General features: G+C 39.4%; 1 protein-coding gene across 1 annotated transcript in view; it reads left to right on the top strand.

The window, feature by feature from the left end:
- LOC306773529 (plexin-B2-like) overlaps positions 1-24,202 on the top strand; it is a 270,463-nt gene that overhangs the window by 18,462 nt on the left and 227,799 nt on the right. Inside the window, exon 2 of the mRNA XM_079263372.1 lies at positions 6,527-6,558. The gene's annotated coding sequence lies outside the window, so the exon portion shown is untranslated. The remainder of the gene's footprint in view (positions 1-6,526; positions 6,559-24,202) is intronic.

Here is a 24,202-nt window from a genome sequence, read left to right on the forward strand (position 1 = left end):
GGAAAACAAAATAAAGCAGGCCTGGCAAATGAACATGTTAATACAAAGAAATTAATCTGTATAATTAACGCACAAAAACGGATTTAAAAAAACAATTACACGTGCTATGTTAAAAGAATTACCTCAGTGAGAAAAGCTTATTTTGGGCATCTAGATGCTTTGTCACAGCAGAACTTAATCAAGCAAAAATACTTTTATTTATTTAGTTTGTAAGAGTTTTAAAGACTTGCATTAAAGTTTTCTTTATCAGGTCGTCCAGAACCAAATTCATGACTTAGAAGTGTTTTTAAAAAAGCAGAATTTGACATGATCTCAGCGAGAGAAGCTGATTCTGGGCACCTTGTCACAGCTTGAACAAAATCCTTAAAGAATGACTTAGTTTATAAAGATTCTGACCGCTTTTAGTCTGAAATGCCCATTAATTTTTTTATTTTATTCATTTTGACCTAAAAAAAACTTGAAAGGACTTCATAAGAACAAATATTGGTTACAACAAACAATGAATAAAATAAGCTTCTTAAGTTCGAAAAAGGGTTTTGGAAGAAGTTGGACACTTATCTAGTCCAAAACCTCCTTATCAATGACACCGTAAAATTTTTACAGCATGAAAAATCCAGTAATATACATTAAATTCCATTACAATGAAACAGTATACAGTCGTAATACACACAATAAATCATACAATTCAACATACATTGCTTTCAAAAAATAACCTTATTTGCCTCAAAACTTTTAATTGTAATCTTTTATCATTTGTTTAAATTTTCCTATTGATTGACATGATTTTATTTCTTTACTGCAGCTGTTCCAGAGCTGAACTCCACTTGAAACACAATGGAGTTTAGCATTTCTTCTCACAGCTGGTTTTTTTTAACATGGATGTTCCTCTCAGGCCAAATATACTCTCTCTTACCTGGAAAAGCTTTTGGGTGCTGCTGGGTTATTGATCATTTTTGACTTTGTACATACTTTGAAGTGTCTTAAATTTTAATAGGTCCTCAAATGTCAATACTTTCACTTTAATGAATAGAGAATTTGTTGTTGGCTGTGGGACGGAATTTGTTTTATTCTTATGGCTTTTTTTTTTTTTTTTTTAAATAAGAAAGACAGAGTTTAATGTTGTCCTGTATGTGTTCCCCCAGACTTCAACACAATATGTCATATATGGTTGTATGAAGGAACAATACAAAATAAACAATGATGACTGATTTAAAAAATATTTAACTTTATAAAGAACTGAAATGATTTTACAGATTTTGACTTAATTTAGTTTATATGTTTCTTCCAACTTAGTCTTTAATCTATCATCACACCAAGGAATTTTATTTCTGAGACTTTTTCAAGTTCTGTGTCATCTATCACAAGTGTCTTATTGATGTTGATTTGGTCTATTCCCAAATATTTATATATTTAGTTTTATTTAAATTTAACGTTAATTTGTTCGCATCAAACCAACTCTTCAATTTATTTAATTCATAACCAACAGTTTCCAGCTTAGAGTTGCTCAGCACAGAAGATCAATACGCAGACGGATGGGGAGTCTTCTGCCTTTGGCACTCGCATGATGTGGTGCATTTTCAGGATCTGTCACTCGATGCGGACAGAGTAATACCACCAGAAATCATGGGGGCAGTTTGTAGTTGTGTAGCCTAGCTGGCGAAATGAACAAACCAGACAATCAAATCAAATCAAAGTTGATTTATATTACACCTTTCATACAAGAAGCAGCTCAAAGTGCTTTACATATAATAACACAACATTTAATACAAATAGAAACATTCTCATTCACACACATACTGGCACACTCCCAACCCCATGTTGCGCAATAAAGCTTCTATAGTAATCTTTTCTCTCTTTAACCGTCAATAATAATAGCAAAAGAATAAACATAAAAGAGATAACAGAGAAGAGAAACTGGAAAATGATGACAGAAATCACCAGAAAGTGCCAGAAAAAGGCAAGAAAAGTTTATTGTACAGCACTTTTCATGTACAAGACCATTCAAAGTTCCTCACATGAAACAACAAAAGCATTACAGATGGTATAAATAAGCATAAAACAACAACAAATAGCAAAATCACAATAAGATCATAAATTCGGTTAAAATAGCAAGATTGATTTAAAGTTATTGTGCAGATGTCGTGCATATGCACATGAGAAAATAGATGCTTTTAACCTGGATTTAAGTGTTTACTTTTGGTGAGTTTAATCTTCATTGGCAGAGATAGAAGAAGTTAAAAATGCCAAAAATATTCTTCTTCTACTTCTGGTGTTTTTGGATGATTGTAAAACACTTAATCCTTAATGACATGTTTATATGTTTTACTTTACGGTGGTAGTTTGAGTTGTTCCTACATGCTAAGGTCAACAAAGGCTTCTTTGTTGCTTTATTTAGGATCTGCAGCAGGAGAATGTATTTTTTTGGTTTTCTGCTGCAGTTAAACATGTCTGTAATTATATGTTTATAAAGAAAAGAAAGTGGAATATTTTGTAAGCTGCTAAAGATGACTTTCTGAAAGTCAGTGTGTAAAAGACAAAAGACCTTAATTTCAGAGGAAAGGATGATCTCTCCTGAGTCTGTAAGGATCAGCAGACAGAGGTTGTTGCATCCTATAAATCTCCTGTTGTACTTCTGGATAATAAAGTGAACTTTAAGAACAATAGCAAGGTGAAGCTCAGACAAGGCTCTTCCTCTTATGCGGACACGCCGTTGTCTTTTACTTTAAAAGATCGAACAAAAGCAAGTGTTTCTGTGAAAAGGTGAAACTTTTAATCAAATTAAATTTTCCAGAAATGAACAAAAACAAACATTATCATGTAGATGAAAGAAATAATTAGCATATCTAAAACCAGTGTGAGGATGTACTTTCAGTTTTCTCCTTCTTAGTGGGGATTTCTGTGTGGAGGGAATCTAGAAACATGGATGTCATGTTCTGCTGTGGGAATTCCCAGTATTGAATTGCAGTGTTGTGGTCAGTGCCTTGAGGGTATTTTCAGTTTCTAAGAAAGGTAGCATGCGGTTGTAACATTGATATTTTTGTCAGGAACTTTTTCACTCAGAAAAAACTGAATGTTTACAAGATCTGAGGATACAAATTTGACTTGTGACTAAAGCAGAAAACCAAATGTCTCCTCCAAATCCCAGCAACAGACTGCTGCCATTCAGCGCGTTTAGAGGTGACTCGGTCTCCTTGTGTGGCCTGTAATTAAAACCATGTGTTGTCGACTGAAAACTACTCTCATAAATACTGCCGTTAACTGCGGTGTAGTTTGAGGAGGAAATTCTTCTAAAGCACCCAGGTTTAGCTCGCAGCAGGGCCGGATTAAAGGTGCACAGGCTCCTGGGCCCAGTGTGTTCCAGGGGCCCCGTTCCACACCACAACATTGTGGAAATTGTGAAATGACATTTCTAACATCTCTCAGCCAGTGGTACCAATAGCAAGACGCTAGACACTGTGGTGTAACTCTCTGGCTTTTATTTACATTGGTGTTTGGCCTACGTGGGCCCCGATATGGTGTGGGCCCCTGAGCCCGTGCCCATAATGCCCATTGGATAGTTCGGCCAGTTTGTATTTAAGATTTACACATAACTTGCTTTTGCAATTTTTCTGCTTTGCACTGCTCTACTTGTTTGCTGGTGTTAAAATAATCATGATGATTGACAGGGGATGCTTGTCTTCTAGCATGTTTCCCCCCTTTATCCCGCCTCTCACCATGACCCTGCGTCCAGAATTTCTGCCATAATATCTGGTTTCAATTCAACTCAACTTTATTTATAAAGCCCTTTAAAACAACCAGAGTTGAAACAAAGTGCTAAATAAAAACACAATCGGCCAAAATAAAAACAGAATCAAACAATTCAAATGCAAATAAATAACACAAAAAAACAAGAGGTCATAAAAGGAATACTGAATTAAAACAATAAAACAAACTAAATAAATAGTAAGTAGAAACCAATAATAAAAAAAAAAGGCACACTGACCGGAGTAATTGATTTTAATTTGAGACGATATTTCATGTTTACTCAAAACAATCACTTTTTAACTTAGGTTTTTATTTTGCTCAAGCATCGAGTTAAACATGTTAATTTAACAAAAGTAAACACTGACAGTCTGTTCTCTGCTTAAAATTCTCCTGAAATGTCAAAGAAAACAAAAAAAATAAGATTAAAACGGTCTGTAAACAAACCACTCAGTCTAACACCAAATATTTTCAGAACTTAGTTACAAGTTATAAAATAAAGTCGAGCTGTGTGAAAAGTAAAAGCTCCAAACAACTGCATCTTAGAAAATATCTTGGAATGATGATGTTGTCTTGTTGATAACTGAATCTGTATCGTTCTACGCGTACCAGTATTCAGTATACGGCGCTTTTAGAGCGCATTCGCTCTGAACATAATACTGTTTATTTATTTTTATGCTAATTTGTTTTGTCTGTGCTCGTTTTGATTTTATTCTTTTAAAATTACACAACATGGTTGGACTACCTTGCCTCAGAGTTGCCTTGTTGTCTTGTTGTCCAGGACAATAAAGGCGTTTGTACTTTGAGCTTTTTGTACGTTGATGCAGTCTAAAGCTCGTTCCATCCTCCACCAGAAGCCAGAACTTTGTTCTTGTTCTCGAGGCTCCGAGAAGAAAATGACGTCATTTTGTTCCCGCCGATGCGTTTGAAGACAGTTCTCGACACGTCGGGCTGGCAGAACTTTTTTCTTGCGGGGCTCTGAGGAGTATCGTGTGATTGGTCGGCCATGTGAGGTGGGCGTGGTTAACACGGAGAAAGCAGGAAGCGGAGTTGCTGCTTCGCGTTTTTACTGTTGCAGGTAAAACGGATTGTTTTGATAAAACAGCTGATCGAGGAAAGTACGAACATTTTTACATGTGGGGTTAAAACACTCGGACCCTGCCGCGTGCACGACCCGCCCTGCCGCGTGCACGACCCGCCCTGCCGCGTGCACGACTTGCCCTGCCGCGGGCGAAGTTGTTCGTTAAATATGAAACTAGAAAAGCAATCGCAGAAACCTCCACCAAGCACGATGTTAAAGAATCCTTTTCAAACATTCCTGGATCCAAACGGTGATCCGGATCACCACCAGAATTTAATCAGTTTTTCATTTTTACATTTCCAACAACTCTTGAAATTTTTATAAAAATCCCTCCGTAACCTTTTAAGTTATCTTGAGTACAAAGACGCCGGGGAAAAACATCACCTCCTAAGTGGAGGTAACAACCGGGTTCATGGCACATAAAGCAGACATTGCAGTGACCCCTCCCCGCTGCAGACCTGCTTCTCCTGGAGGATGGATGGACCTGAAAAACAAGACGTTTTATCTTGTTCTTGCAGCCTCGAGAGCAGGAACTCAGTTCTTGCTTCTCGTAGAGGATGGAACAAGCTTGTCCTTATTCATGGGTGTTTGTTTTCAGTTTCCAATTTATGTTGCAAAAGCTGCAGAATGCTAACGCTAAACCACACGAGCTGCTAAATGACAATTAATTGTGCTTTTAGGACGGGAACTGTGATCGGTCCTGTTGGATGTTTGATGATTAGCTTGAAAGAAAAACCATCACTTCTTACATGTTGGAAATAATTCCATTCCGATTTATCTGTAAAGTGACACTACACTCGATGACTGCTGGGATAAGATCCAGCTTTCTGCGACCCTTAATTGGAACAAGCAGTTAAGAAAATGAATGAATGACTTGACAACAATGTCGTCTCAGTGAATTTACAGCCACATCAATTTAACCTAATTCATAATAAATAGTCTAGCAAAGGAAAACCAACAGATTATATCGACTCTTGACTCGGATCCAATCCTGAACATGCATAAGGCGACGGTGGAAAAGAAAACTGTGTTAACAGGAAGGAAAACCTCAAGCAGGACGGCAGCCATCTGCCTGGATTGGTCGGAGTGGAAATGATTGAAACAGTAATTTATACGTATAAAATAATCCGTTAAATAAAAAGGCGCTGCTCTGAAGTTGAGGATTCTCACATCTTTTCTTCCAGTCTGAAGACCAGGTTTTGGTAAATACGTAGTTGTTGTGTAAACAGACGTGGAAATGCCTGAAGCTTTGCTGAAAGTGCACGTCTCGTTAACGCTTTGTGCTCTAAGTTGAGCGGGTGTGCATCATCACACAGCAAATGCAGCGCGACCGAGATGCACACATGGTGACATTTGGGTGTGAATGAGTGTGTGGAGGGCAGTCTCTCCACATGTGGTCTGAGGTCACACGTCTTCTTTCCTCTTCACAGAGCTTGTGGAGACACAGGTGGTGAGAAAATGACGGATATGTGGACGTATGTTTACCCACGGCTGCAGTTTGACTTCTCTTCTCTGCCACAGGAAACCTCAAACCGCAACCTTTTCCTGCTCTCGTTTGTCTTTTCACACTTCTGTCCAACACTTTGTCAGATCTCAGCCTGCTCAGTCGAATTTCATTTCTCTTTTTGTGCCAAACTTTCAGTCACTTTGCTGTTTTTTTTTTTTTTTTGTAATTTAATTAAAATAATTTATTTTGTCTTCCAGGATGGAAGGGTCTCCTGTGAGCCTCCTTCATTGTAAGTCTGAGCACTATTTAGTGTTTTTATCACACAATCACCACGCCACAGTTCATGCAGGGATGGTAGTCACCAACACACACACACACACACACACACACACACACTGCTGATTACAGACGGAGTGTGCTTATTGTAAATTAGTCCCTCCTTTTATTTTTCTTCATTTGTGAAGCTGTGGGAACTCAACTTTGGAACAAGATAAGGTTTTTATTCATAAGATGAATGACTGTCATCCTCATCACCTCCATCTTGTAGCATTTTGCTAACGAGATGGAAAAAGTGATCACAAGAATAAAGCGAAATAATTAGAAGGTAAAGATGAGCGAGTCAGTCAGCGTTTCGGTTTTACTGCCTTGAACCACATTTGCAATCTGCACAGCATGTTGGAGACGTTTAAAGGTGTTTCAATGAATGTGCGGACTGTTTTTATTTCTCGGCTTTACATGTTGTCTTTTTCAAGCTTTCTTTGTTTGTCCAACAGCGGGAAATTTACGACGCAACTGCAGCAAAAACACACAGAGGAAAAAAGCTACAAAGGCGTAGAATAAAGGAATAAATATAGAATATAAAAACGGGTAAATAATGAAATAATTCATGATGATTTCAACTGTAGGTATACCTGTACAGAGAGGTGTGCCTGAACAGAAATATATAATATTTCTGGTGCGAATCTTTGAGTTGATTGCCAGAAAATGAGACGTTGTCACCTTTTATTTAAAGTCAGTGAGTGTCTTGCTAAAATAAATTATATAATAATTCAATAATAAAGTGCAGCTCCAAACTTTGCAAACACAAAATGTTTTGGTTTTTTTCAAGCCAGTGTTGCCTTAAATTTTCTAAATGAATGAAAATGTCTGTTAAATGTTAGTTTTTTTTCATGTTTTTTTTTTTTTTAGACCAGATAAATATGAACTTGTGTAACATGGTATCTGTCCGCAGGCTGACCTGAACATATATCCTTCGTACAGCTGCTGGCATCCTGATTTTCCGGTTCTGAATGCCGTTTCTGCTGCACTTCTGTTTGTCTTGCCTGCCTTTTGAAGGTTTAAGCAGCTAATTGTGTGAGAGGACAGTTTCTTCCTGCGGTAAATCTGGGCGAGCAGTCCGCTTGCTGTTCGGGACTCAGGAATGTTTGTCAAGTGATTCCCGTTTGGCCTCAGCAGTGGGAGGAAACAGAAACTGGAACTGTTTCTTCACCATCAACAGTATTTCTGATCCACAAACACAGACTGGCTCCATCAGTGTGTGTTTGTAACTTTCCATCTGTTTTTATTCGAATCAGCTTCACTGTTTTATGCATCAGCTGATGTTTCAGAAAAGTGATCACCTCTTGCTTTTCCCCACATTTTCCCTCTAAAATCCCATCTTTAGGGTTAAACCTGCTTTTTTTTATTTGTGGGACCTTGGTTGTAATAGTTACAGTTCGAAAGAGGAGCTCAGGAAAGCATCATATTGAGACTATGTGGTCCTTTTCATCCCGCATCTTCTTCGTTTTCACACTTTTCACCTCCTCTGAGCTCTGGATCGTCAAGTTTCTTCAGACCAGACGTTTAAACACCCACCTTCCTGGCTGCAGTTTACTGCCTCTTCCTCCACCACTTCATCTCATGTCTTTCAGTTCATTTTATGACCCATTTTATGAATGCTAAAAGGATTATACAGCTGTGTGAAACTTTAATCTGCAGGAAACAAACAAAGCCTGTTTTGCCGTGGTGGTGAATACCTGCAAATCTGATTAGCTGTGCTTGCAGCCCCCTCAAATATTAACCGGCTTTCACTTCTGCTAAAAGGAGCTGCGTATAATGATTGCTTTTGTTTTTACTTATCCTTGTGATTGTTCCTTATTGCAGGCTGATAAACATTTAGGTTATTTATAAGACAAGCGTTGCTTCGATGAGAAATGGAAGCATAAAGTGCCTGAACTGGGAACTTTTAAGATTCTGGTCAGGTGCTTCATTGAAGTGATCCTTTTTACAAACAAAAAGCCTAAAATAAAAGCTGAAAAATCTGAAAGGAAAGTGCTCATTTGGACAAAAGTCACATATTTGTGTTTTGTTAAACTCTCATTGTGTCTTTATGTATAGCGATTATGGATGCACGGATACCGTATTTGATCAAACTAAGTTAAAGTACAAACATTTGAGTACTTGCTGATGCCAGGTACAATATGAGTCCTAATAAATCCCAGTGTATATGTTCACTGGTGAGAAGTGCTGATCAGAATATCGGTGGATAGTTGAGTATGAAACGCATCAGATGGGTCATCCTGCTTCCGTCCTGTAAACAAAAGGCTTAAACTGTTAAAATCATGATAAATATGGAGAATAAAGTAGATTTTGGTGGATTGTGCTTCAAGCTACATGTCATAAAGCAGCTTTTTGCAGAGATGACGCCTAATTCAGATTTTTAAACTGGTACCAGTAAGAACTTTTGTTTCATGGACAACTTAATGATAAAAAACTGAAATGTAAGACGTGAAAACTGTCAGAAAACTGTGGATCAGCTTCACAGCTGTGACAAAGAACCGACCTGCTCCACAAAGCTGCTTGTTCTGAAGTCAGTTCAGAGTTTTTAATGTGACTCAAGCAGAAGTTAGTTTTCTTGTCGCTGTGTTTCATTTCCTCGTGTGATTGACCCTGTTTGGCTTCGTGGCCTCCTCCTTTCCTTCTCAGCTCCTTTTCACCTCCTCAGATTTCCTTTTTGGTTTTATCTCGACGCGATGACACAAACGTTCACAGCTTGTGGAGAAAGAAGTTATTTCCATGTTGTAGTCACTCGTTTTTTATGTCACTTTTATCGACCTGCTTCGCTTTATGCTTGATTTAATTCAACCTCAGCGTCTCATGCACATGTTTTGTATTTAAAGCAGGTTACGGGGTGTAACATAACCTTTGACAAATTATAATTGGAAACATTTAAATAAGAGTAGCGCTGCTTTTATTGTGGAACATCAGCAGAAGAGTTGTAACACGTTAGCAAATAAAACTAGAAAATAACATTTAGAAAATGACATTTTAGCAAATATGTTGTTTGGATAGGGCTGCGCATCATAATGTAGGTAGAATAAGTTCCATCTGCAGTAACAGATAAAAATAACATTAAGAAAAATCAAGAATGCAGACGACATAAAAACCAAACAGAGAAGGTAATATCATGAAACATTGATGCATTTTGGAAAATGCTGTGAAAATCTGTTTAATAATACAGGAACAAAACATTTTTTTTCCTTTCATTGTGTTTATCAACATATTTAGAGCGTAGTTCAAACTTTTGTTTGATTATTGTGTTTCTGGGCTAGCGTGTGATGCGTTTAATAATATATGTTGCAGTTTAGCGCTGTTGCGTCTTTGTTGCTTTTTCCGACACAATCTTCTTGATTTTGGCAGCTTTGGTTATTTTTAGTGGTTAATATACTGAATCATGTGTGTGCTTGGACTTCTGAATGACTTATATTTGTCTTTTTTTGTATTCAAAGTAAAGTAGCTTTATTGTCATATTTACAGATATGAATTTGCAGCTAGGATTACAAAACTACATTGATGTGGTCACTCAGAATATTAGTCTGTAGGTTCAAAACATAATGTGTGTAAAGGCAGAAAAGATGCATGTTAATAAAAACAGATAAGCCAAATAAATAACCAGCAGCTCGTGGTTGTTTTCATGATTGAAGCTCTGGTCAGTTGAGGAAAAGGATCATCTGTGAATCCATACATGGGTTAATAAACATGCTTGTACATTTCTTAATTATGCATTTAATACACAATCTGTGCACACAAATAGATGCTTGCGATTGTTATGTTCTGAACAACTGCATCAATGTGCGATGCTGCAGTAAAGTAACGGTGTATTGTTTCTGTTGAACAGTCTGATGTAAATCCAGATTTGTGCAGGTGGAGAAGTAGACTTTCCTGCAGATGGTCTATCGCAGATTAATCTTATTGTTGTCTTAACAATTTTCTTTATTGTTTTGTACAAGACAGCTATCAGATGTCAGCTTTATACTACATAACTGGTTTGCTGTAACAGACAATGTTTTTTTTTTTTTGTGTCTTTTTTTAAGCAACATTTTGAGACGTTCTGGCATGTTCTTTCTGCTCATGGATGTTTTAGTCTGCGATGGCCTGGCGAGCTGTCCAGGGTGTCCCCTGCCTTTCACCTAAAGGCTGCTGGGATAGGCTCCAGCTTCCCCACGACCCTTCATCAGGTTAGGATAATGAATGGATGGATGTTTATTTAGTCAGATTTTATCATCTTCGGGCATCTTAAATCTGATTTCTGTAGAATATTACCAAACTTAAGCCTCTGACGTTAAATTATCTGGCTGAAGATATATTCTTGGAAAGTCCTTGTGGAAAGAGACGAGAGTGTGACAGAAAGCGAGATGCATGAAGTAAAATAAATGCTAACAGGCTATCAGCTTAGCAAGCTGTTTAACCCCTCCTGTGCCGTACTGGATTAAAACTCCTGATTTTATTTGGAAGGAAACCATTCTCTTGTTTGCAGGATTTTTACTGGTGAGGATGTTTTCACACCACATGCAGCAGCTTACAGACCAATCTGAAATCTTCCTGAATAAACAAATCATCCTACAGCGTTGAATGGCTGTAGGATGATTTTATTTTTATTTCTGAGACCAGAAGGGCTGGGATTGATGGAGTTATCGCCACAAATGGCTTTATTTACTTCAGACCGACCCTCTCTGTAGGCTGTCAGATCAGCCTGCGGGCAAAATGAGTGGATTGAGACTCTTCTGCATTAAGCCCCGCCTCCCACCACTGCACTACATCGGGAGCGCGCACCGCACCTGCTTTCACCGTCATTGTAACATCTCATAAACAGAAGGATTAGGCTCATATGAACTCAATAAAAAAAACAAAATACAATGTCAACACATAGCATACAGCCCTACATGTTGGAACCTGAATCAGACCCTGAAAACGAAGTGGAAAACAGCAACCCACAGCAACGAATGCAGCAGGATGTCTCTTTGGTAAACTCACCAGCCATCGTTGGAAATAACTTTATCCCACGTTTTCCACCCGCCTGGTGTATTTGTACATGCCCTTGTTAACCAGCAGAAGGTAACCAATCACCGAACCTTATCCCCCGGGACGTCACAAGGATTTCCACGTAGAAAAAAACTCTCTAAAACAACACGTTTTTCGTCGCCATGGAAACCGAACGGAGAGAGTGCTGGAACTCAAACTCAAACATGCGTTTAGGTGATAAAAAACAGTGTCGTTCACATGTCTGATGAGGATTCAACACTGTAACACTGTAGAAAGCTCAGAAAACTCCAAATACCATCATAGCACCACTTTAGTGTCATGCAGTTTTCTCCCTGTTTGGGGTTATTGGTGGAAATGCAGTGATGCTTATTTCCAAAAGGGAATAACTGGTTTGCTCAGGCCATAACCCTGCGGCAGACTCCGCAAGAAGAAAACCTTTTTTTTCTTCTTCTTGAGTCCCGGAGAAGAAAGGGACGTCATTTTGTCCTCGCGGCTGAAGACTGATCTCAGCACTGGCTGGCAGAACTTTCTTCTTCTGGTGATCCAAGGCGTTTTGTGTGATTGGTCAGACATTTCATGTGGGCGTGGTTAACATACAGAAGCAGACGGTTGCTGCTTTCACATCTCAGACTGTTTTTAATAAAACAGCTGATCAAGGTGGTGAGAAATCACCAACAATTTTACAACATTTAAACAGATGGCTAAAAGACACCGACACACCCCCACGGTGATCCCTGCCCCGTTGCAGACAAAGCTTCTCAGTAAGATGAATTGACCAAATGAAAAACTTATTTTTTGTGTTTTTTGCAACCTTGAAACCAGGAACAAAGCTCTGGCTTCCTGTGGAGGACGGAACAAGCTTCAGCCTCAACAGACTTGTGTTTTCTAGGAGCTAATATTAAAGTAAAAAGAGAACCGCTTGTCTTGACAAAGGTCAGATTTGTACATGAGCTGGTTTGTTTTCCTGGAGACGGAGCTATCAGTCACACTGTGACTGCTAAATGAAACCAAATGTTGGGTTTTTAAGCAAATATGAACACAATTCTGACTCGATCTGCTGTTGAACTGACATGAAATCTGTTTTCACGTTGTTTCAGCACTTCAGATTCGCTGATTGTGTGTGACGTGTGTTTCTGTGCTTTTCAGCTGGGATTACTGGCAGGTTGTAAACGAAGCAGTGGGTTGTGGGAAGGTCGTGACATTAAGTCTCCGCTTCGGCTGTGTTTGTGTGTGTAATTTCTTGTTAGACTTCATGTCTTTTACAGATATGCAGCCTGTCGTCGTGCATTAAGCTCTGCTGAAATGTTGGTCTTGCATAACAGCGTGCTGGACGCAGGTTGACTAATTGGTTGCACATCTAATTTACTGATATCATTCTGACTGGACAAACATCTGCTTCACATCTGCATGTGGATTCCAGCCTACAAGGATCATGGCAATGGCAACAAGCCAGAAAATCGAGGAGAAACGTGATCCGAGTGATTCTGTAATGTTTGGGAGGCCGCATGAGGTTAATAAACTTAAATTAAATATGGAAAGAGGAGTTCAGGGGAGGAAAGTAGTTAAATGCCGTTATAAACAACTTTAACTGGTGGGATTACTTTAGTTGAAATAACAAACTAGTCTTTCTAAAATGCTTAAATCTTTCAGTTCTGCAGATAATTTGCAGACTTGGTGGATTAGAATGAGTTTCAGGAAAGGATTCAGGAATATTAAAGCTCTTTTGGTTCATCTTAGGATGGAATATTAGGTGAATAAGTACCAAAATGAAGAGGTGATGCAGTGTGAAGAACTAAAGAAAAACTCTTCTCTTAAAGGGGAAAAAAAAAGCTGAAGGCGTTTTTATTGTTATTGCTTGTTTAACCCTTTAATGCTCAACCCATAAAGAAGCTTTTCTTTAAATATGGGGTCTTTATTTGGAATTTAAACACAATTAAGATTTTTTTTTCTTTTTGTGGGGGTGGGGGGCTGTTTACTAGGGGTGGGAAACAGAATAAAAAAAATCGAATAAAGGGATTTTTTTTCCCTTTACAATCTTAAAACCTTTTTTTTTTTCTTTTCAAATAAATAAAAATTATCCAGAAAACTTCTGTCATTTTTATTAAGAAAAATGACGAGTGTAAAAGTTTTGTACATTTTTTGTTATTAATCTACAAAAATTAGTTCTGTCGCAGAGATGTGAGAATTGCAATTTAAAATAAATCAGCATCCAAATATTCTGAATCAAATAGTCGGGACAAAAGCAAAACGTCAAACCCCCAATATTTACTTTTTTATTACCATGTGGTTTGTCAAAATTGTTATAGTATAATCTTCTGCCACATTAGAGACAGAAGACCAATATCAGAATTTAACCACAAAGTGATACAAACTTACATGTTGGCCTATTAAAGAGTTGAAATGTTTTTTGTTTCAGCAGTGAAACTGGAATTTTCCCAACAGAAAATGTGCACATGTACCACAAAGTTGCTGTTTTGACAGCAAATAATAGCTGCTAAATATAGAAAATGATGCCAAAAGCCAACAGAGTTGTGTTCTGCAGAGTAAACCTGACCAGGGTTGTGTTGCATTTGCTGGCTTGATAAATCCTAATTTCAAGTCAGGAATCATCTTAGTGACATCTTTATTATTAAAACTGTGCTTGTAAATAACCACAAGTAATTTCTTTTAAGGTAATATTTTATTTTTGCACTTGCTACTTTTAACGTTCTGTCAACGCTTTTATTTTGAAGGTACTTCCGCCCATCAGTTGTGGTGGTGCGAGCGTAGTTAACGGCAACTAAAAAGACTAAAAATGTTAGTTTTACAGAAGAACATATAGTCGTCTTATATTTTGATGAATAGCAGCCCTCGTGTTAGAGGAACAAGGTATGTTTAATATGTTTATAACGGGACTATTTGGATGTTTATATTGCCACATAAATCAATTTTGAGTTTACTGCCAGTTTTAAATTTATTGTAAAGGATGTAAGAGTCGGATTGTTATTTAAATGTCTTTTCTGTATATTTCCCAGCTCTTACGGTGAATTTGCAGGTTTACTGCCATTAAACCTAAAAAATCATCAGTGAAGTCTCATCCTTGAGTCGGGGGGTCTGCTACAGTGTTAGTGTCATGGATTTGATCGTCTGCAGGTGTGTGCTGCAACTTTTGATCTTTTATAAGTTGTATTGAAATTAGAACCATTGAAAATGCAAACGCTTGCAAAGCTTTGGAAAATAGGATGTTTAGCAGCAACTCAGTTGTTTTCAATCTCTTCTAGTTTACACAGAATGTCACGGACTCCTACTTAATTCTGCTGCTTGTTCATATTTGCAGGATTTCTATGCTTTGTCATTGGCCAGAGAGCTGCAACTGAGCTCCATCATTTCTGCGAATCACCACAGTTCAGGGTGGCTGCCTTGTTTTCCTTCAAACCCATTGCAACATTATCTGACTGCTCCCTGCCAGATTTCAGTTTACACCCAGTTTAGCTCACGCCCACTTACTGTCAGCATTTAAAAATAAAGCCGAGCACGGCCACGCCTTTCTGTCCAGTTCACACGGTTTGTGCTTGAAAATGTGCCTGAAGGGAGACTGGACTCGATGATGGCTGACTTTACAACCTGAATACTGATTCACCTGCGAGACCCTACAGACTTACAGGAAGTGTGGAGGGTTCTGTCTTCCATATTGAATGGACCTCATGTTTATTAAAATGCTTTCCGTATTCGTTATGCTACGTATAGGGTGACCAGATCTTCTCTCACCAAATGTGGGACAAAGACTGAAAATGTGGGACAAGGTGAGATTCCACTCTGCCATGACGAAGTTTCTCTTCCGCTCTTTGGTTAAAAAAAGATCCAAACATAACAAATCTGTGGTCATAAAGCCTCCCTCTGAGTTGTGCTTTTTTGACTGATTTTTTTGGGGGGTTTTTTTGTGTGCCGTTTTCACGTCATATTCCCCGCCGCGTGACACGGAAAAATGACTGACAAACCCTCTGTCTTCTGGAACAGGTTTAACCCAGGAATATCTGCTTTCCCAGTCTTTGTTGGAACAAAACTTTCTTTTCTTCTTCGCTGCGGTCATCTCCCTGTCCTCCATGATCAATCAGTGTATTTTTATTTATTGGTTTTCCTCAGTGGGTGCACCGGTGTATCCTAGATGTGCATTAAGTCCCGCCTCCTAGTTTGATTGACATGAGTGTAACTCCAATCAGCAGGCGGTCTGATGTGACAGCCGTCAAATCTTTTGCCTCACACAATTAGAAAAAGCCAGTTTAGTTTAGTTTTTTCTTTTTTTCCCCTTCACAGAAGTGAAGCCTGGTCATAACGATGCAGGACAGCGCCCCGTTTTGTGGGACGTGTGAAAAGTAATAGAAATGCGGGATTATCCCGCACAAAGCGTGACATCTGGCCACCCGAGCTACGAATCTTATATCGTAGAGACATTATAAGTGTAACTGCAGCTGAAAATCCATGATAAACTTCCAGTTTCTGCTTATTTGTCTCAGCTTGTGTGGAATCCTGAGTTTTAATGTGATGTGGGATGTTTTAGCTTCTGCTTCTGCTCTGGTTTACATCCACAAAAACTCCCTCCTTCTTCTGTCACATGTACGTGCCAGTCAGTGTTTCAAACCTGCTGATGGTGCAAACTGGTTTCATAAAGGTTATTTTGGATAGACTTTTTTAAAATTTGTATTCATAATAAAATATTAAATAGCTTTTACAAGTACAACCAAGATAGCAACAGCCAGTCTGTACAGCACATAAGGCAGTTTTCACAGTTACTGGCCTGAATAGTTAAATGAAAAATGAGTCTAATGGCGACCTTGTGGGCTTAAAGGGAAAAAAAAAATCATGTCAGTATTACCCAACATCCAAAGTATGTAATAGGCCTGCTGGCTGTTACTCTGGCTGTCATTCCTCCCACAATCCTGCACATAGCCCTTGATGTTAAGCAGTCCTTAGATGTAAGACAGCAGAGAGTTGGTGCTGCTCTGCAACCAGTTTCTGACCAGGAGGAGTTCAAAGGCTGAAAGTGGGTCGTGATTAGGCTCTGGCTCTGAATCAGCACTAAAACAACTTCAGTGCAAAAGGGCTACGCTAGCGCTGCCATAAAAGGTGCTATTTGATGCACCATTTCACTCTTTCATCTGAAAATGTTTTGATGATGGATACGGTGGGAAACTGTGCTGCTTTGCATCCTCAGTCCTGGGTTATATCTGATGTGCCAAATGCACACTGGCACGCATGTTGCACGTGAAACACACAGTGCTTTTTGTGCTTTAAAGTTGAGCAACGCCAGTAGACACATGAATCACACCATCGTATTCAAACTATTGAGATAGGATAGGAAATCGAGTTTTTCCGCCTGTTTTGTAACAAGTTCAGGTACGAATAAAATCTACGATTCATTCCTGAAAGTTTGAAAAAAACAAGTCTCTTTTGAAAGTATCAAATCTTCCATCTCCAGTAAGAAACCTTTGTTTCCATAAAAGGGCTTGGCTTTATGGGAGTCGTGCCGGTGTTGGTCAAACAGTCGTAGCGATGCTTCTACATGTGACATAAAGTTTGGTCGCGGACACAGAAAATCGTCCGAATGTCCACACTATCCCTGAACGCCTCATTTACCACACGTGTGCTCGTGCACTACACTGTATAGCAGACTAGATGGTGAATTCATTCTGTTGCCGTTTCGGACACGACGCTGTGACTTTTCTCCTCGTCGCAGATCAGGTTACTACAACTGTCACCATGGCAACCATCACGCGTCAATCCAAATCAATAAAAATATTGTATTTTCTTATATTGTATTATATTCCTTTGTTTCCTATTTATTCAACAAATAATTATAAAATGAATAGTGTGTGTGTGTGTGTGTGTGTGTGTACATATATATTTTTATTATAAAATGTGTTATAAAATTATAAAATCTAACTTTATAATTATTCTCTCTGTCTCTATTCTTTTTTTTTTTTTTTTTTTTAAATACAATTTTAAAAAATTTAAAAAAAAAACAAACAAAAAAAAACTTTTCTAGTTATTGCTAGAAAACTTGCGACCCTGTCGTAGCTCCATTACCGACTGCATTCACTGCAGCAGATTCAAAACTTCCACATGTTGCAATACAAAGCACACGGTTTGCTTTACAGTGACTGCAGCGGTCCATTTGGTGGAATAACATACCACACATGAAGCTTAACATGTTTACGTAACAGCTGATAATCTAATAAACTGTGTGTGTCCAGGTGGAGCCTTTTACTGCTGATTTTAAATGCAAAATCCTGAACGTTGTTGTTAGATGTGCAGTGACCACGGTGATCCAGCCTGGCTTGGAGGAAACCTTGTGCTTGAGTGAAAATTTGCTAATGAATGAGTGGTCATCATCAGAAGTATACCTCTGTGGTAACTGCAGCTCAGTATGTTTGCTGGCAGCTCGACGTTCTCCAGGTTTTCTTCCTGAACAGAAACTATTTCTGCTCCTGCTGTTATTTCCTGTTGTGTGTTTCTGATTCCTTACATCAGTGGCTATTTCCTGGAGGTGTGTTTGTCTGGAATAATTATCTACCCCTCCACCCTTTCCCCTCCTTCACCTTCGCTCCATCATCCCCCCCCCCCCCCCCCCCCCCCTCTTGTTCTTGCAGTGTTGTCTTTTCATGTGTGCACGTTGTAGTAAATTCCTTCTGGAGTTATGAAGCGATTAGTCATCTGGTATCAGTTTATTTAGCCAGTAATGGAAGTTTCTGGCAGCCAGAACATCCCTCTGTCAGCTTCCCAACTTTCTTCTCCTCTCCTCTTGTTTTTATATTCAACTCTCCCCCTCTTTCTCCCCTTTTTATTGCCATCTTTTACTCCTTTTCTAAGCCTTGTAGCTTTATTCATTTCAATGTGATCTTTTGTTCCTTTTTTTTGTTCCACATCACCCCTCCCTCTATCATTTTCTACTTTGTCTTGTTTTCTAAACATTTCTTCTCCACCCCAGTTCAGAGGATGACACAATAACCCAGGTCCTCCCAGCTAATAATGACATGTGCAGGAAGTAAAGGGGCATTTCTTCCAAACTCCTTAAATAAACATCACAATAATGAAGACAAACGACCTCATCAGAGATGTTTACTTGTCACATTAGTGATATGGGTTGTCTGTTTTTCCAGGTCAACTTGCCACGTCTGCTCTGATAAATATTCTGCACGCAACTTGCTCTTGAGCAAGCTTAATGTTCTGTCAGTTGGCGAGGGGGATGGTTGATAACGGGCGATAAACACACACACAGGCAGCGGCCGGCTGAGTGTTTACATTCCCTGGCTGCTGGTCTGATTATGGAGGAATGTGAGGACGTTGTGGTCATGTCAGTGTTGGATGACCAGGATTAAGGGTCATTCACAGCAAAACAACCAGACGTAATGAAACGCAGGCATCATACCAGGCTGTGGAGCCAAACTCGTCCACTTATCTTCGCCTGCATGTGCGCTGGAGGTTTGATTTGCCTTGTTTACTGGCTGGAGTGTCAGGAAAATGATTTTCTTTTTTTAACAATGCTGAACGTTGATCAAAGTTGTTTTTTTCTTTAAAGTCTAAAATTCTGAACGCATGCTGGTTCCAGGAACTCCAATGAGAAACTGTTCGATCTTACAGAAAAGGAAAGGGAATATTTTTGTATTTTATAAATGATCTTCTGATTTCAGATTACTTAAAGATGTTGGGAGGATTGCGCAACTGACTGACATGCAGAGATGTGGAGCAAAAACTGGAATTCTCTTAAGGAGAGATATTATGCTCCTCTTTTTACTAGTTGATATAATTTGCTGAAACTTTCATGAAGCGTGTAGGACGGGGTGGACAACTCCAGTCTTCGAGGGCCGCAGTCCTGCAGGTGTTGGGAGCATAGATTGTATATAAAGAGATGGGCGGAGCCTCCGTGACGTCACCCATTGGTTTCTGAAGAGCTGAACTGAAGCTCGGTGGGCGGTTCCTACCATCACCATCTTGGCAGAGGCATGCGTGTCACCGCATCAGGAAAATACAAATATGGGCAAAGAGGTAGAACTGAGAGGGGGGCTGTGAGCGTCATGGTGGATGATTGACATCAAGTGAACTCCGAGCTGGCTGTAGCTAAGAGCTAACCATGCTAACCCAGAGATAACAGGAGCTAACCAGCTAACGGAGGTAAGCGGGCTAAAGCTAAGTCACGTTGTTAACCAGCTAAAAACCACGGTTGTTCTTCGTTCTTCTGACTTGAAGCGGGAGATCGGGTACCTGTCAATCAAAAGGACACGCCCCTTAATTATGCCGAATTTCTAGATTGAATTACTTTTAAACGAGTTAGAAAATAATTCCCTCCCCCCACAGTTGTCATGAAGGTAAACCTGACCTATTAAAGCTAAAATGGATTTGTGAACCAGGCTGTAAACATGTTTATTTCTGCTGTAAACATGTTTATTTCTGCTGTGAAGTTGGCCTTTTTAACATGGGAGTCTATGGGGATTTGCTCTGTTTTGCAGCCCCTAGTGGATGAAGGGGGAACTGCAGTTTTATGCACTTCCACATTGACTTCACTTTTAACCGCTCAAGGCTCCGTCCATCTGTCTTAAACAGTCGATGGTTGGGAGTTTCCCTGTTGCAGGACTGCGGCCCTCGAGGACCAGACTTGCCCACCCCTGATCTAGGACCTGGTTATGTCAAAGTGCCACAGATGGACAGAACTGGAGCTCCCATTTCAACCCTGAATTTACAGCTATGTTCACAGCAGCTGGCTGTAAAAGGTAAAGTGTGCAGCTCAGCTTTCGCCACATCACGGTTTTTGTTTCTCTGGGGTTGTTTAGTCTGGTTTCCTTGAGTTTTCTGTCAGGCTTTGTTTCCTGTTCGTCAGTTTACCTGGTTTCATTTAGCACATCCATTCCACCTAACTTGTGTTTGGTGAGTGTGTGTGTGTGTGTGTGTGTGTGTGTGTGTATATGTACCTCTTGGTTTGTTGTATAGGGGTGCATTCACATCAGGATAGTCCGCTAGACTCAGTCCGATTGGGGAATCTGCTCAGTTGTAAGGGGGTGTATCCATTCAGACCGAGATCGCGTTCACGCTGCACTTTGGTCAAACAAACCATTAGAATAATATATCCCCATTCCCATCAAAGGTGGCGCTGCACTAGTATTTAGCAAAGGAGAGGACACATGAAGAAGAAAACTCAGTTGCGAGTTAAACATAGAGCATGAAACCATCGCTGTTTTGGTTTTTTATTGCGTCTTATGCAAGTGTGAAAGTTAGATTTGATCCAAGGTCAACTTCTGCACCTGTTAAACAATGATATCTGTTGCAGTAACATAGAAACTCTATCAACACCAGCAGTCAGCTTGGACAGTGTATAATTAGCAACTTGGGACATGCAGAGAAGTATTGCTACAGAGTTGATCGAATATAAGCAGAGGGCTTCTTCTGAGGAGAGGCCACTTTGTCCCACACTGAAGCTGTTAGTCTGTCTAATAAATGCGGTCCCTTTTGCCATCGGCTGCTGTGTCCTCTCTGTAGCGTCAAAGTAGTATGAAATATTCCACAACACAAGTATACTGCAGAAATACACTGCAACAATGGACGCAGCATAAACAGACGAGGCAGCAATCACGTTAAGAGTCCTCTATGCATTTACCCACAATGCAATGCTACGTCTAATGCAGGAAGGGACTTTTTTGTCGTCCGCTTCCTGTATTCTGTCCGCTTAAAATGTGTCGAGACCTGCGTTTGTAGGCGAAACGAGTCCGCTTCTTTGGTCCGAATCAGAATTTGTTTTAGCGAAATTCACATTTCCCCAAACGAAGCAGACTTTCCGAGCAGACTGGTTCAGGTTTAATTTAAAAAAAAAAAAAAAGGCTGACGTGAACGTGCGCTAAGTCTAGTCTGTCCTATCAGTCGTCTTTCCTCAACAAATTTAAATTTGAATACAAATTAAAATTTCAACTCTTGAAGATGGTTGTTGATTTAAAACCTTTCATTTGGTATTCTTAGTTTATATCATGCTGGAGAAAATATTTGCATATCATTATGCCTTTAATAATGATGTGATATGTTCCAGCCGTGCCTCTGCTGGGTGCCTGCGCCTCTGCGTTACTGCCAATGCGCCGCCCCGGTGCAGACGGCGCTTCAGATGGGGTTTCCACTAGTCTGTCTGCACTTACATCTCTCATTCAGATGTATTTAAAAGGGGGGGGGGGGAGAGGTCTCTTTTTGTATCAAGTGTCTGTCTGTGTGTTTCCTTTATGTTTGATTTTAAACTGTAAAGCGCTTTGAATCACATATTTTATGTTAGAAAAGTGCTTCATAAATAAAGTTTGATTAAATTGTTTGATTGAACTGCAGTTGTATGACAACAGAAAAGAGGAAGAGAGTTTAGATTTCCAGCGGTACAGTGAATGCAACATAATGTGGAAATGTGAGTGTAGATGAAGAAGTTGGATCATGAATCTCAATATTTTAATGTTCTCCTTGAAGACGAAGGGTTTTTCCATTTGACATTGTCTGCTCAGATATTTTAATTATTGGCTTAGGAAGGGTCCAAACACAGTAACAGCTGTTAGAAGACAAATCAGTCGTCTGAGTTCTTATAAAAGGAGCCTGGTCTTAACTTTACCATGACAAACCGCAGACAGTCTTTATGGTTGTAATTCTTGTTGCTACAGCTTCCAAAGTGACATTTCACTACATTTATCCAGTTTTTTTTTAACAGGTTTCTGTCAATAAATATGAGAATAAGTGTCTAAATCTGAGCTGTCGGTGATGATGTTAAAAAAGAAAAAATCTTTTCATAATTTCTTTCTAAATTGCAAATCTTGAGAAGTATAATATGATATAAAATAGTGTTGATTTCTACCAGATTCAGGTGCTTTCTAGTTACAATAAGACTTTTTCTGTCCTGTTATAGATGACAAACGCTTCTTATGTGACTGTTGTGAAACTGTAAACCTACATCTCCACTTTGGTCTGTATCGCCTAAAGACTGTCTCTTCGGTAAAAACAAATATCCTATGATGATCTGAGCTGCAATGTCAGTAAAACTTTTCATGGAAATTTCGCTGTAGCATGTTTACATGAATACAGAAACAAAAAATCCAAAAGCTTTAAAGTGCAACGATGTATTCTTGCACATCACCTCCGTGCATCTGGAATCTCACATTAATCCAAAATTAACAACATTTAACTAAATTGAAAGTGATTTGCATGAAAATATTCAGACAAACACAGTTTCAAAGCCTATAAGAGGTGTGCAGGTGGTTGGAGTTCAAGGTCTTGTGAAGGTTATGGGTTTAGAAATGGAAATGTGAGTGAACAACACCTCTGGAAGGGACGTAGCATGTGTGCGACTCCACAGGAGGTGAACATGCCATATGAAAGCTGCATCTCATTAACGTGTGTGTGTGTGTGTGTGTGTGTGTGTGTGTGTGTGTGTGTGTGTGTGTGACGGACACTCAAGGACAATGATGCACAAAACTGAGTTTCTCTGTGTAAATTTGTCACAAAGAAAAATACCCAGATCCTGTAGAGATGCTTCGCTCTGTGAGGACGGGTTTGAAGAAGTTTCCAAACCTCACTTCAGATTTACCTTTTTTTTTTCTTTTTTTTTTTTTTAAATAAAATTTGACTGTAGCCGATATATGTTCTGCATTTTGATACTTTTGAAAAACGTTGCCATGTAAAAGGAAAGTTTAAGACAAAAGCAGTCCTTTTAACAGCATTACCAGCTGGCTATTAACCTGCTTTGTGCACCAGAGATGTTATAATAGCGAGCATGACTCAGTCTATGTTACTGGACAAAGACAGGTTCATCTATTATCCAACCTTTTTATTCCCAATACAGCACAGGTATCGAACTCCAGTCCTCGAGGACCGGTATCCTGAAGGTTTTTGTTGTCTCCATGCTCCAACACACCTGACCGAAACTTAAAAACAGATTGACAAGAAGCTACTGGATGCACTTGATTTAAATCAGCTGCGTTGTCAGAGGAAAACAACAAAAATCTGCCAGATACCGCCCCATGAGGACTGGAGTTTGACACCCCTGCAATACAGACTAATGTACAGATGTTTTCCCCTCTGTCTGTAAAGCGTCTTGAGATGGCATTGCCGTGATTTGACGCTATATAAATAAAGTTGAAAAGTTGAATTCTGTGTACAGAGTCTGGTTGGGAACCGATGTTGTCTCTCCAGCCAAACACCTGCTGGTTGACGTCTCTTTTCCTCTTATACATGCGAAGCACTAGTTGGCTCCTACAATCTTATTTTCTCTGGTGGAGCAGCTGACAAATTATCAGAAGTATGGCAGAGGAAGAGACGCTGTCACGCCCATAAATCGCCATGAATGCGTCATCATGTTTGTAGCCTAGCACTTTGTAGCTCCAAAAACAAACAAACAAAACATTTCCGTCTTTGCGTACGGATGTTTACATTTTTACTTTCATCTTTCCAGCAGAAACTCGTAGATCTGCAGGCTCTACGTGTTTTTCCATCAAATATTTGATGAGTGCTCAACTCCTGCGAAGGCCAAGCTTTGTGGCAAACGGATCAGAGCAGTCATGGAAGGAAGAGTTGCATCAAGGGACAGAAATCATCAGGAATGACTGAAGCCGTCACAAAACTGAAACTTACAAATAAGAAGGCACAGA

This window comes from Telmatherina bonti (genome assembly GCF_933228915.1).
Source record: "Telmatherina bonti genome assembly, chromosome: 23".
Taxonomy (NCBI): Eukaryota; Metazoa; Chordata; class Actinopteri; order Atheriniformes; family Telmatherinidae; genus Telmatherina; species Telmatherina bonti.